This window comes from Cupressus sempervirens, chromosome 11 (genome assembly GCF_028749045.1).
Source record: "Cupressus sempervirens isolate cs-2001-9-10 chromosome 11, ASM2874904v1, whole genome shotgun sequence".
NCBI classification, from domain to species: domain Eukaryota; kingdom Viridiplantae; phylum Streptophyta; class Pinopsida; order Cupressales; family Cupressaceae; genus Cupressus; species Cupressus sempervirens.
In genome coordinates, this window is record NC_143128.1 from 347597963 (window position 1) to 347612336 (window position 14374).

Here is a 14374-nt window from a genome sequence, read left to right on the forward strand (position 1 = left end):
TTTTAATGCATGGGGTGCAAAATAGTGCACCTCCTAGGGTGCAATGATGTGCACTTTATGATCTCTTTAGCATAGAAAGGTTTAAGTATTTAAGGGTGCACAATAGTGCACCTAATTACGTGTGCCACTACACAACTTAAATGGATGTTTTTGTTAGAGTTTTTTGAGTTTTTTTAAAGTTTTGCATGAAAATGTAAGGTGTGTAGTAGTGCACCTAATTAGGTGCACTACTACACACCTTAATTTAAAGTCTAACATTTTTTTTCTATGTTTTGTGTCAGTAGAAAAGTGGAGGTGTACCTCAATTGGTACAATGATGTGGAGCTTAGATTCTAGAAAAAGCAAGCAAAGAGTTGAGGGGGGTGTGTAGCTACACTAATGTGCTACTATGCATATGTGCACCTACCTTTTATGATTAGTTTCTCCATTATTTGGTACACTAGCACACCTAAGGAGATGTATTGGTGTGCCTTTTCCTTTTGCAAAATGACTTCTTCCCTTAAGAAACTTGACTTTGGAGGCTAGGTTTTCAAACCGAGACCCTAATTAGGTTGAAAAGCACTAGAAAAAGACTTGGACCCTAGATTAGTGGTGCATTAGAACTCTCTCATGCAATAATGAAATAAGGTTTTTTGGGTCATTTATGATCTTGCTCTAGTTTACTTTTCTATGTTTTCAACAAGACAATAATTCTAGACTCCTAGGTTTACTTTTAACCCTTTTGTGTAGCCCATTAGCAATTTGGGTGTTTTTATAAGCCCATTGCTCAATGAGGTCACAACGGAAAAATTTATGTAATTGAATACATTTACTTGTAATCTAGGGTCTATTAGTGGCATTGAGTCAATTAAGACTCATTTGGATAGTTAAAAATTCCCTTAAGGCTTTAAAATGTAAAAATGCAATAAATGTTGCAAAAGTTGCTATGCAATTTTGCAAATTTTTGCATAATTAGGAAAATTGATTGTAATCAATCCCCCAATGGTTACAACCTTTGAAAATTGGTTTCATAAATTGGGGAAGACCTTCATATAGCCCTTTCAGGAAGGTGGAAGGGAGAATTTAAGTTTTTGCCTTGAAATCAGTAAAGAATAACCTTGTTTTCTGCATTCTAGACGAGTTTTCTACATGGTATAGACTTGTATGAATACATAGAAGTTTGAGGCTAGTACTGTTTGATTCAAAATAAAGTTAGATTTCAAATATAACTAGGTTGAGTTCTTGAAACACTTTAAAACTCAAGTCATACCATTTTTTGTGCAAAGAACCTAAGTTTTGAGGGTTTGTAGGGTTTCTGAGGAAATTGCTTCATAATTCCAAATTCCACCATAGGAAATTAATGGCATTTGGTGGAATCTTTGTATCATCAGTCCCCTTTGATATAATTTTTGTTTCAATAATTAAGATGTAGGGGCAAAGGTGAAAAATGATGCCCTAGGTACATATATCATGTATGCACCAATGTGTTGTTTTGTAACAACAAGCGATTAAGACCCCAAAACTTGTAACTCTAGATTTAGCATATTTTGGATGTCTTCTATCTAATAAAATTGGTTTGAAGTTTTTGGCACGAGTTTAATTGGCACTTCCTTTGTAAAAAGTGCCCTAATTAGCCTTTAGGCTTTATTGTTGATTTCAAGTGTTTTGGTAGTATCCTTGTTCATAGGATCTCACCACTTGGGGGTCCTATATCATATCAAGAATAGTAACTATTTGCTGATTAGTTTCTTTGTGTCAATACTAAGTCTTGAAGTTGTAGGCCATAATCCACTTTCTTGGGCTATTAGCAATCCAAGGGAGTATTGAAGGAACTATGCAATTTCTTTGTTTTGGGGTCCCAAAATTCAGTCAATATGACCATGCTAATTTAAAAACAATATCCCCTAAGCCTTGTATCATCATGACATGTGTTTTGTAGGTTTCACGTATCAAGTCATTTTATGTAAGGGTGCAAGTGTGGGGTACTAGGGTTAGTTTTGACTCTTAAACCTTTTCAAGGTCTACTTGTGGGTTGATCTCTCCCAACTTACTCTGTTTATTCCATTTCCACTTGCATCAACCAGGGATTCAAAAAGTCAAAAACAAAGTAGGGGGTCCCCATTTCTAGTCAAAATGGGGCATGTGTTGTGAAACCACAACACTAACTTTCCATTTTCTAAGGCATCAAAATTTAGAAAACTACCAACTATATTTTTGGAACTATTTAGAAAAAAATTGCAAGGTTAAGACAAATGTTTTGTCAACATTCTCCCACTTGTGAAATACTTGCAAGAATCAAGGAACCATAGTATCATGGAATTAACTATTGGGACTGAGAGGCCCATACATTGTAATCACCATTTAAGCTTCTTTTTTCTTGCCAAATTACTTGACAAATCAATAACATTCACCAAAATTTCTACCTTCTACATTTTAAGCATGTCATCCTCGACCATATCTCTCACAAAATGATATTTTCCACCAATCTACTTGGTCCTAACATGAAATGTTTGATTCTTTGCTATGCACATTGCATCCTAACTATCATTATAAATTATAATTATTCTCTATTTGAACTCAATATCTAAACACAATGTTTTGATCCAAATGGGTTCCTTGTAGGCATGAGTAGTTATTGTATTTTTGTCTCTACAGTGGAAAAAATGACCACAACCTGCTACTTTCTCATCAAACTAAGTGGACTACCAAAAAATGTAAATACATATGCAAAGGTGGATCTTCTTATATCAATATCTCTAGTGCAATCTTAATCCATATAGCCTCTAATACAATGAATTCTCATTTCTTATTCCATGAAAATATGTAGAGTACTCTGAGCTACCTTGCCAGTCTCTAAAAACTATATTTACTACATCCCAATGTGCTCTTCTTGGATTAGACTAGTAATGAGAAAGAATTCACACTAGTTTGGAAATGTCTAGTCTTGTACAAACTATATCATACATCACACTTCCAACAAAATTTTGATATGGCACTCAATTCACATCTTCCATCTCTGATGAGGATGTAGGACAATTGAGAACTAGAAATATTTGTTTCCATAGTAACATAAAAATAAAACATGTCTAGAATCCTTCATATTGATTTTTTTCAATATAGTACCAACATGCTTACTTTGACCTAGTCAAACCTTTCTATTTTATATATCTCTTATAATCTTCATCCTCCAAATGTGTATTTCTAGCAATAATATACTTCATTTCAAATTTTTCTAAGAGCTTGTACTTTAATTCTACAATCAAACCATTTTCTTTGCCAATAAACAACATGTCATCAAATATGGGCTTGGCTGATCTAGGTGGATCTTGAAGACCTCAAAATTCTAACCCACTAAAAATCTCCCAAAATTGGTATTAATACATAGAGCACAATGAAGCATTCCTGACACAACTTGAAGTGTGTCGAAAGAAGTCTATTTGTTTGCTCAAGATATGCTTAGTCAATGGTTTGGTAAAAAAAAAAGTAATATATTTTGACCAAAAAGGTGAAGATTTGACCATCTCCAAATTATCCAAAAATGGTCTCAAATTAAAGAGCTCATCAAAATCTTTTTAAGGCATTTTGAACCGATGACAATTGAGTTCATATGCAAAAGATATGAGTGATCAAAGTTCTATAGTCAAAGGTTAACCATCTAGACCAATGATGACATCAATTTGAAATCACTAATCCAATCAACATGCTGACATGGTAGCCACTTAGTCCTTATGTAGGAGCATCCTGGGTTGCCTTGTAATCCTACACCTTTTCTTCATTCTTCCAATTGTTGCCAAGTTCTAGTTATTGCCAAGCACTAGTTTTAAGTTGTTGTCAAGTTATTAGTTAATACTAAATGATTTCTTTTGTTGCCGAGTGATCCTTTGGTTGCCAAGAATTGGAGGATGTTGAATTCATAGTTTCTACCAAGTAATTCTTTGGATGCCAAGCTTATGTGGATGCTGAATGCTAGTTTAAAAAGCTTTCATTTGCCAAGTAGTTTGTGTTTGGTTCTAGTTTGGGCCAATGTTGCTCATATTTAATTCTAGTATAGGTAGTTAATATTTGATGTGGGTTAACTTGTGGCCTTTCTATGTTCTAGAATCTTCTAAAAGTCATTTTTTGCAAGTACTTAAGGAAGGTCTAGTATTGAGTTTTAGGTAGATGAGGAGAACTCGAATGACAAGAAGAAGTAATGAAAAGTGGGATCATCATGGATTATAATTGAGTTGTTATTGGCCATAACCTAGAAGGCCTTAGAGCTGAGCATGTATGCCAATCATTTGCTAAATCAATAAAAGTATCTTGTTTCCTCTCTGTGGTGTTGTTCTCTTTGTGTGTTTGTGTTTCTACTGTGTTAAACTCTGCAAAGTTGGTTTGGATTGCTAGGTGTACCATTGGCCCTAGTTTTCCCTCCCTCCTTGCCTCAAGTGGTATCAGAGCTTGTGGTGATTGGATTGTGTAGAACCCTAAGTGAATTTTATTGTGGGGTAGCAGATCTGCAGATTTGACCTATAACTTGTAGAAGGTTATGATCTTGCAGGAACTTGATTTGTAAAGATGGTTCAAGGAAGAGGAAATGTTAATAATGCAATATTGGATACATTAAGACAAATTGTAGCCATATTAGATGTTGTGGAGATAGCCCAAAAGAGAGGAGCACATCTTGATGATGTAAGTGATGATAAAATAGTAGCACCAAACCTTAACCCAAAACCTAAAGAAGACCAAGATGAAGCAAGGTTGTTGAGATTGTTGTCTAGGGAAAATTCACAACTTGTAGAAGTTGTTCCCCATGATGGAAAATTGGACAACAATGCTATGTTGGATTGGATCTCTAAAATGGAGAAGTTCTTTGAGTATGAAAACACTCTTGATAATAAGATAGTGAAGATTGTAGATACCATGTTGAAAGGACATGCCTCACTATGGTGGGAGCATTTGCAAACTGATAGACAAAGGGGAGGTAAGAAGAAGATCCAAACTTGGGTGACAACGGTGAACAAAGTGAAAAACAAATTCCTTCCTACTGAATATCAAGTTAGCTTGTTGAAAAAGATACAAAATTTGAGACAAAAGGACATGACTATGAAGGAGTATATTGAGGAATTCTACAGATTAGACATTAGGTCTGGACATGTGGATGATGATGTTGAGAAAATTGCAAGGTAAATAAATGGGCTGAGATCTAAAATTCAAGATGAAATTAGTTTTGTAAAGTTGGAAAGTGTGGAAGAAGCATATCAATATGCCTTGAAAGATGAGGAGATCTTGACAAAGAAGCATGAGCAAAGACAAGGAGGTAGAGGTGGTAGATTCTAGAGAGGCAAAGGTAGATCTTATGGTGAAGGTGGCAGATCTAACAATTTTGTGCAAGATTAAGGCAAATCTGAATGGAATAATGATGACAAAGGCAAGCCTGAGTGGAAAGGTGGTGATTTTTATAGAGGAGGTACTGGTTCTTAGTGAGGAAGAGGTAATTCTTATTCTAGAAGTGATTTTCATGGTAATTATTTTAGATGTGGTAAGGAAGGGCATAGATCTTTTGAATGTAGATCCTCTGAAAGTAGGTAGAATAATAGAAATGTTGTGATCCAAGGAGACATTGAAAGTTCACCAAGTGAACTTGATGTTGGTGAAAATCTGATGGTGAAGAACATTATGTAATAAGGGAAGTGATGAGGAACCTATTCTTAGAGGAAGTCTTTTCAAAATCAGATGCAAGACGGCTGGAAAATGTTGCAAAATGATCATTGATAGTGTTAGTGTAGTTTTTTATTTTTCTTATTTTGCTAGGTTTTTTCTACACTTTTAATAATCTCGCTTAGGTTAATAAAGCATGTCTTATTAGGTGAATGGCTATGAGGTGTCACCTTCCTACATATGAGCATTTATTAGCTATCTTGGGAAGATACTTTGCTATCTTTAGTCCAATAGATAGTTGCTCCTCATTGGTTGGTGTTGCCACCTCCTCCCTCTTCCTAGCCTATATAAGCATGCTACCTGACTTGTATTTGTATCTTTTTTTTTTGCCTCTTAATGCTATTTTGCTTCCATCATTTGCATTACTCTCTTGGAGACTAACTCTATGATGCTATTTTGATTTTGTATCATTTGCATTCATAGTTTAGATATTTATTCTTTGCACTAGTTTTCTGGGTTATTAATCTTATTAGATTCTAACATGGTATCAGAGCTTTTCTATGTGCAAGATTAGATTTTAATTTCCTTATTTGAGAGATTCGGGGGGGGGGGCTAATAAACTTTATTGTAGTTTTTTGAAAAATGAAGTATTCTCTTCTCTTGCATCTTTGGATGATCTTGAGAATCAGAAAAGTTTTGACAAAAACAGTTTTTTTCTGGGGTTTCAATCTCAAATCTGACAACCAACTTGCATATTTGGAGTTTTCAATCAGTAATGTAGGTTCCAACATGCCATTGATGGACTTAGGAAGCTGATCCAGCATTTGCATTCATATTCTAGTTGCTGGGGTCATTTTTTGATTTTTGGAGCCCTTTTTTACTGTTAAAGGTGTTTGATTTACACTATAGGAACATCTTCTGTACATCAGCAAGAAAAACGCTTTATGAGTTTTGTTCGCAGCCCTAAAAAACCATCTGGGTATCTTTTAGATTTTGTATGCAAGCTGTATATTTTGAAGAATCTAGCATTCAAAGCTACAACCATACCCCTCTCCATTGGCAGTCATAGATTTGAATGTAGTTTTCAAATGTCTCGTTCTTGCTCATACGGACTCCAATTTTGATGGTTCTTGTGATGAACTTGGCTATTTTTTTGTGCTCTATCCACTAGTGGAGGTTGTTTTTTGATTTTCATGCATGAATTTTTCAGAAATTGCAGATTGTCAGCCGTGACTATGCACAGTTCTCATTTTGGAAACTTCAGAGGATCATAACTTTTTCATACGACCTCGTATCAGCACGATTCTTTTTTGAGTAGATTGTAGTGGTGCTATTTGTTTCCTTGATTATTGTGCCCACGTTTCACTTTAATCATATGCTCTTCATGAGGGTTTGTAATGCATTGAAATCAAGACCACTAACTATTTCTTTCTAGTGTAATGCATTGAAATCAAGACCACTAACTATTTCACATTGAGTCTTTGGATACACCAAATGAAGTATGGACAAAGCTAGAAACACTATTTGGCACACAAGATTCAATGAGGGGTCATATGTTGGAAAATGAACTAATTAGTTTGAGTCCAAGCAATTTCAACACAATCCAAGATTTCTTCACCAAATTGAAATCACTAAGGCTGCAGTTAAAACAATGTGGAATTGAAAAGAAAGATGAACAACTGATTCTTAGTATTCTCTCTAAGCTAAGTTCAAAATATTTTGTGTTTGTCTCTACCTTCTATGCTACTAAGGGTGCACTTGGTACTTAATTCACCATGCCATCTTTAGATGATTTTGCTGTCAATCTCACTCAAGAACAGGATAAGCTAATCTAGATGGGCATTCTTAAGTCCTCTAAGTCACATGCCTTGGCTGCCAACCAAGGCACAAAATAACAACAAGGACAAAGTAGTAACAACAATAGTAAGGAAAAGAAACAAAAGAATAGCAAGGAGAAGAAGGATCAGATACCAATTTCTTCAAAAGCAACTATTGATACACCATCTTCTAAGGGCGATAAGCCTAAGAAAGAAAAGGTTAAATGTGCCTATTGTAAAAGACCTGGTCATGATGAACATAAATGTTTGCAAAAACAACTTGACCACTTGACATACATTCTTGAGAAGAATAATATCAGTGTTCCTGAGTCTATCAAACAAAGTTCTAATGAAGGGTCTAACAAGGAAAAAGAAAACAGCAAGGGGAAAGGAAATGGCAAGGCCCTTTTTGTAGTTTCTTCCTCACCATCCACTTGAGTTCTTGATTTGGGTGCTTCACACCACATGGCTTCATCTAAGGAAGAACTTGCATCCTTGGAGCCATGTACTATGCCTTCTATTTTGATGGGTGATAACACTCCTATTGAGGTGTGTGGGAGAGGGTCTGTTGATGTGGGGGATGGCTCATTCCATGATGTTCCTTGTGTACCCTCATTGTCAACTAATCTCTTTTCGGTATACCAGATCACTCACACTAAGTTTAGGCAAGTGGGTTGAGTTCACTCCTAGTTCAGTGGAGATATGTGAGTTGCACAATGATTTTACAGTTGCAGTTGGGAGAGAAGATTATCAGTCATGACTCTATATGTTTTCTCACTTTGTTCCTAATCCTCCTTTGACTATTTTGCTCACTCACTCTAATGATGTGAGCAGATTATGGCATGAGCGGTTTGGCCATCTTAACTTCCACTACTTGCATTAGCTTAAACAACAGAGCATGATCACAAGGTTGCCTTCTACTTTGACATTGGAGTCACTTGGAATACATGATAGATCTTCTGATGGGTCAGATTCACTTGAGCATTCTTCTACCTCCACTTTTGATGCAGAGAGTGATTCAGAGGACTCACCTCCTTCCTCTCCTAGTCATCATTCATAGGTTGATGATTCTCCTCTAGATTCTCTATCTTCTGGTCCACTTTGGGCTAGACAGACCTTGCAGTTTGTAGGTGATTGGGTTGGGGATCCATCAGACACCAAGAAGACTCGTTCACAATTCCAGGATGCTCTACATATCTTCATTGCTACTACCTCAAATCCACAGTCCTTTCATGAGGCTTCTAGTATTTCTGAGTGGGATATAGCTATGCAGGAAGAGTATAGTTCCTTGATGAGGAACCACACTTGGTATCTTGCCCCTTTTCCTGAGGGAAGACAACTTGTTCGATGTAAGTGGATCTACCGCAAAAAATTTCCAAGCTTTGTTGGGGGTGTGGGATGCTTCATCTTTTGGGGGGGCCTCTTCCTCTCACTTGGAGTCCTAATTTTCTTTGGGGAGTCTCTTTTCTCTCTCTTTTGGGGGAATTTTATGTACATGGGTACCTCATCAGGCTTGACTTGTCGGGACCCATTTCTACATTCACCTAAGCTTTGCTTATGGGGGGGTGTTAGTGTAGTTTTTTATTTTTCCTATTTTGCTAGGTTTTTCCTACACTTTTAATAATCTCGCTTAGGTTAATAAAGCATGTCTTATTAGGTGAATGGTTGTGAGGTATCACCTTCCTACATATGAGCATCCATTAGCTATCTTGGGAAGATACTTTGCTATCTTTAGTCCAATAGATGGTTGCTCCTCTTTGGTTGGTGTTGCCACCTCCTCCCTCTTCCTAGCCTATATAAGCATGCTACCTAGCTTGTATTTGTATCTCTTGTTTTTGCATCCTCTTAATGCTATTTTGCTTCCAGCATTTGCATTACTCTCTTGGAGACTAACTCTATGATGCTATTTTGATTTTGTATCATTTGCATTCATAGTTTAGATATTTATTCTTTGCACTAGTTTTTTGGGTTATTAATCTTATCAGATTCTAACAGATAGTGGAAGTTCAACAAATTTGGTAGTAGAAGAGATGGTTACAAAGTTGTAGTTGTAGAGGTTGAAGCATCCTAAACCCTGTCATATTTCATGGATCAAAGATGAGCATAAGATATTGGTAAGTGAGCAATGCTTAGTGAAGTTCAAAATTGGACATTATTTTAATGAAGTTTTGTGTGATATTATGCCTATGGATTGTTGTCATATTTTGTTGGGTAGACCATGGCAATATGATAGATATGCTATACATGATGGAAGATTAAATCAATAAACTCTTTGGGTGGATGGGAAGAAGCAAATATTGCTACCTTTGATTCTAAGTCTAGATGAGGTTAGTTGTACTACAATAAAAGTTTGCATGGTCAATGGAAAGAAATTTGAAAAAGAAGTGAAGAAGAATCAAGTTTGTTTTGCTATAGTTCGTAGAGGACCTAGTGTTGGTAGTAAAGACCGAGTAGCAAAAGTTAGTAATGACCGAGTGACTGTAGAGAGTGGTAGCCAAGTACTAGAAGAAATTAAAGAATTGCTGAATGAATATAAAGAGATTGTTGTTGAGAATATTCCTGATGGTTTACTACTAGTGTGAAGTATAAGTCATTATATGGATTTGATTCCTAAAGCTAGTTTTCTAAACAAAGAATGAAGAACTTAATAAACAAGTGCATGAATTGTTTTAGAAAGATTTGATCACAGAAAGTTTGAGTCCATGTGTTGTACCTACTATATTAGCATTGCAAAAGAATGGAGAATGGAAAGTGTGTACTAATTTTAGAGCTATTAACAAAATCATCGTGAAAAATATAGGTTTCCTAAGTTGAGGATGGATGACATAATGGGTTTTTTGAGTGGAGCAAAGTATTTTACCAAGATTGATTTAAAGAGTTGCTATCATCAGATCAAAATCAAAGAAGGTGATGAATAAAAGATTACTTTCAAGACAAAAGATGGTTTATATGAATGGTTGGTTATGCCTTTTAGTTTGACCAATGAACCTGGTACTTTCATGAGGTTGATGAATGAAGTTTTGAAAAGATTCTTGGGTAAGTTTGTGATTGTTTATTTGGATGATATTATAATATTTAGTAAGACTAAGGACAAACATCTTGAGTATATTAGACAAGTATTGCAGAGGTTGAAAGGGGAAAAGTTGTTGATTAATCTGAAAAGTTTTCTTTTATGCAAGAGGAGATTGTGTATTTGGGATTTGTGATTTTAGTTGATGGATCCAGAGAAGGTTAAAGCAATATTGGAATGGGCTACACCTAAGAATGTGGGTGAGGTAAGATCATTTAATAGTATGGATAGTTTTTACAAAAAGTTTATAAAGAATTTTAGTGTTTGTAATGCTATGAATGAGACAATGAGATGAGATAAAAAGGAATTCAAGTGGACACATAGAGCTAATAAGATTTTTGAGACTTTGAAACAAAAGGTTGTTGAATTACCCATATTGGCTTTGCCTGATTTCAATAAGGTATTTCAAGTTGAGTGTGATACAAGTGGTAATGCAATAGGAGTTATATTAAGTCAAGAAGGTAAACATGTTGCTTTCTTTAGTGAGAAGTTGAATGATGCTAAAAGGAAGTATTTTGTGTATGATCAAGAGTTTTATGCCATTTTTCAAGCTTTGAAGAAATGGAGACATTATTTGATTCCTAAGGAGCTTGTGTTGTATACTGATCATAAAGCTTTACAGTACATGGGAAGTAAACATAAATTGAATTAGAGACATATGAAGTGGGTTTAGTATTTGCAAAATTTTACATTTGTCATTAGGCAAAAGAGTGGAGTTACTAATAGAGTTGATGATGCATTGAGTAGAATACATTCTTTGTTGACTGAAATGAAGGTTGAAGTTCTTAGATTTGATGAAATGAAAGAGTTGTATGATGTTGACCCTAATTTTTGTGAGGCGTGGAGAGAGTGTAGAGCACCAAATCTAACAAATCACATAAGGAAGTATGATGAGCATTTCATTCAAGAAAGTATGTTGTTTAAAGGTATTCAGTTGTGTATCTCTAGAAGTTCTATGAGGTTGAATTTGATTAAGGAAAAGCATAGTGATGGATTGGTTGGACATTTTGGGATTGATAAGACATTGAGTTTTCTGAAAGAAAAGTATTATTGGCCACAAATCTATAAGGATGTTTAGAAATTTGTGAAGAGTTGTGGAGTTTGTCAAATTGCAAAAGGAGTAGGTCAAAATATCAGCTTATATACACCTATTGTTGTTCCTGAGAAACCTTGCAGTGACATTAGTATGGATTTTGTTCTTGGATTGCCTAAAATAGTAAAGGGGTATGATTCTATATTTGTTGTGATGGATAGATTTTATAAAATAGCTCATTTCATACCATGTAAGAAGACATTAGATGTCATGACCCCTCCTAAAGAGAATCCTATAATTATTGGATAAAATATAATAATAATTCATATACTATTCCTTGAGAAATAATATTGATAAACTATAAATATTTATGATCTATTTTACTTAATTATTTATATTATTTATATGAATATAATGAAATGATTATTCATAATAATAATATCAATATATATATAAGGAATAAATGTTATAATTACAATGTAAATCAATAAGATGATAATATATCTAATTAATATCACATTTAAATTATAATAAATAAGATAAATTATATATATATATATATATATATATATATATATATGTATAATAATCATTATTTAATATAATGATCTTAGTGTATGTTTAATAATGATATAGTTATAATTCATCATAATATCTAAGAGTACATAATATTGTAATTGTCTTTACATAGTTTATATAATAATATAGTATATAATCATTAAAAATAATATATAATTAATAAAATAATAAAATACCTTATTAATATAATTAATATTAATTTGAAAGGACACGAATCTATGAATATACTCATATATATAATATATCAACGCATTGGAAAATACATCAGAGAAAAGATATGGAAAAAGGGGATACAAATAAAAGAAAAAGTCACAAACGGATGACCCCTAAAAAGTCATTACAAATGGAAGGACCCGGGAGAAAACATATTTACAGTAAGAAACCCTAATGAACCAAAAGGGGACATTATAAATGGTATCAGAGCACCGATTCTAACATCCTGTGAAGAAGATTTGAAGACATGAAATTAGGAATCCATGGAAAGGACAAACAATAGTGCACAGGAGAAGAAGAACAAACAATCAAATTAGTAAAGGATGACCCAATTCGACACTTACTGTGCAAGAGGGAAGTAAAGATGCAAACCATCTGAAGAATCAACCTATTGTATTTTTTATACCAACTCAATAAAAGGGGGGATATGGCACCTACAAAAAAGAGTAAAGGATACTTGACAAAGAAGGAGATGCTACAAGTCATTGCAGAAGATATAGAAATTCACAAGTAATTAGAAATTAAGGAAGGCAATATACACAATGAAGTAAGAGAATAGAAGGGACATTACACATGATTATTGCTTATTAGAAAATGAGCTCAAAGGTAATGGTCAATTGGTTAGCCTTCCTCATCGTGGATGTACATTGTATATTTGTATAAACTATACTCATGGATATCATCACTGCAAAAGGAATCGTGCCTTGGTATGTGTTGTGAGCTGTGAGGAAACCTTGATTATCTCATCTTTGACTTTCAAATTGAAGGTTCTTTGTTGTTATATCCTAAAATACATAGGGAAAGATGTGTTGCCACAAGGAATGTAACCAAATGATCTACAATCAGGCTTGATGCATTATAACAAACAATTAGTGAATGCCTCCATGTATCAGCTTTGGACCTTAAAGACATCAGACACTTCCTATCTATCATCCATGCCTCATAGGTCTCCCATTCTGCATTGGCTATCGCCACCAAGAGTATGATGATTGACGATGTTATCCCATGCCTTGAATCCATTGAGGGATGTCATCAGTTATATTATAGATATTGGTTGGGAGTTGACCATGAACGAAGTGTTGGGGATTCTACTGTCTGAAAGTAGGGAAATAAATTCATGATTTAAAAATATAGTCTTCAAACATGACATATTTAATAATCTTCTTATCGTTACCTTCTATATAAGCTCCAAATAGTCGGATGACATAATTAGATCTATAAACGTACTTATGAATTCAATAGTCATCATCAAGCAACTTATCTTCTTAAGTATAAGATCGTTACCGGTACCCATTGCATCCAATATATTGATGGAAAACATGTCTAGTCTTATACAGAGAACCATATTACTTCATGTGAGAAATAAGTTATATTTTTGTACAAGGTTTTGAGGAGGCTATAGGTGATCTAAACCCTCTCCATTTGTTGCATTAGAAGTCTTAAGTATGGAGGATTTTCAAAATTCTTAGTATGATCATTAGTAGTTAGTACCAATCTGATATTTACAAATAGATGATTGTTAATATTGAAGTCGTCAGTAGTACACATGATCATGAGAGACCAAGAAGGAAATCATTAAATGGGGAATGTAACAATAGAATCTACACTTCTTGGAGAAAAAGAAATAAGAATGTTATGTAATGCCCCGCCAAGGGATCCAAAGAATTTCACTAAGTTTACCAAACAATTTTTTTTTAAACATGAAAGATAAACCATTCACAACACTTGCAGAAGCAATATAAAAAATTCGAATAAAAGTAAACATAACATACATAACAAGTTACATTCTTTAAGTATCCCTTAACGTTGAATTACATCTAAACTAACTATCCATCTAACATCACATCCTTATGAAATAAAAATGATACATCCAATGTTCTTAAACAATATACAAGTGTCCTTTAAGTAATTACATTTTAGATTGCTCAATCATCCACTGTACATGTTGCAAGGTATGAAAAGCTTAAAAGAACATACATCTGTGTAAATAAAGTACATCATCATCCAATATTAATCCATGATGCAATAACATAATGAAACCAT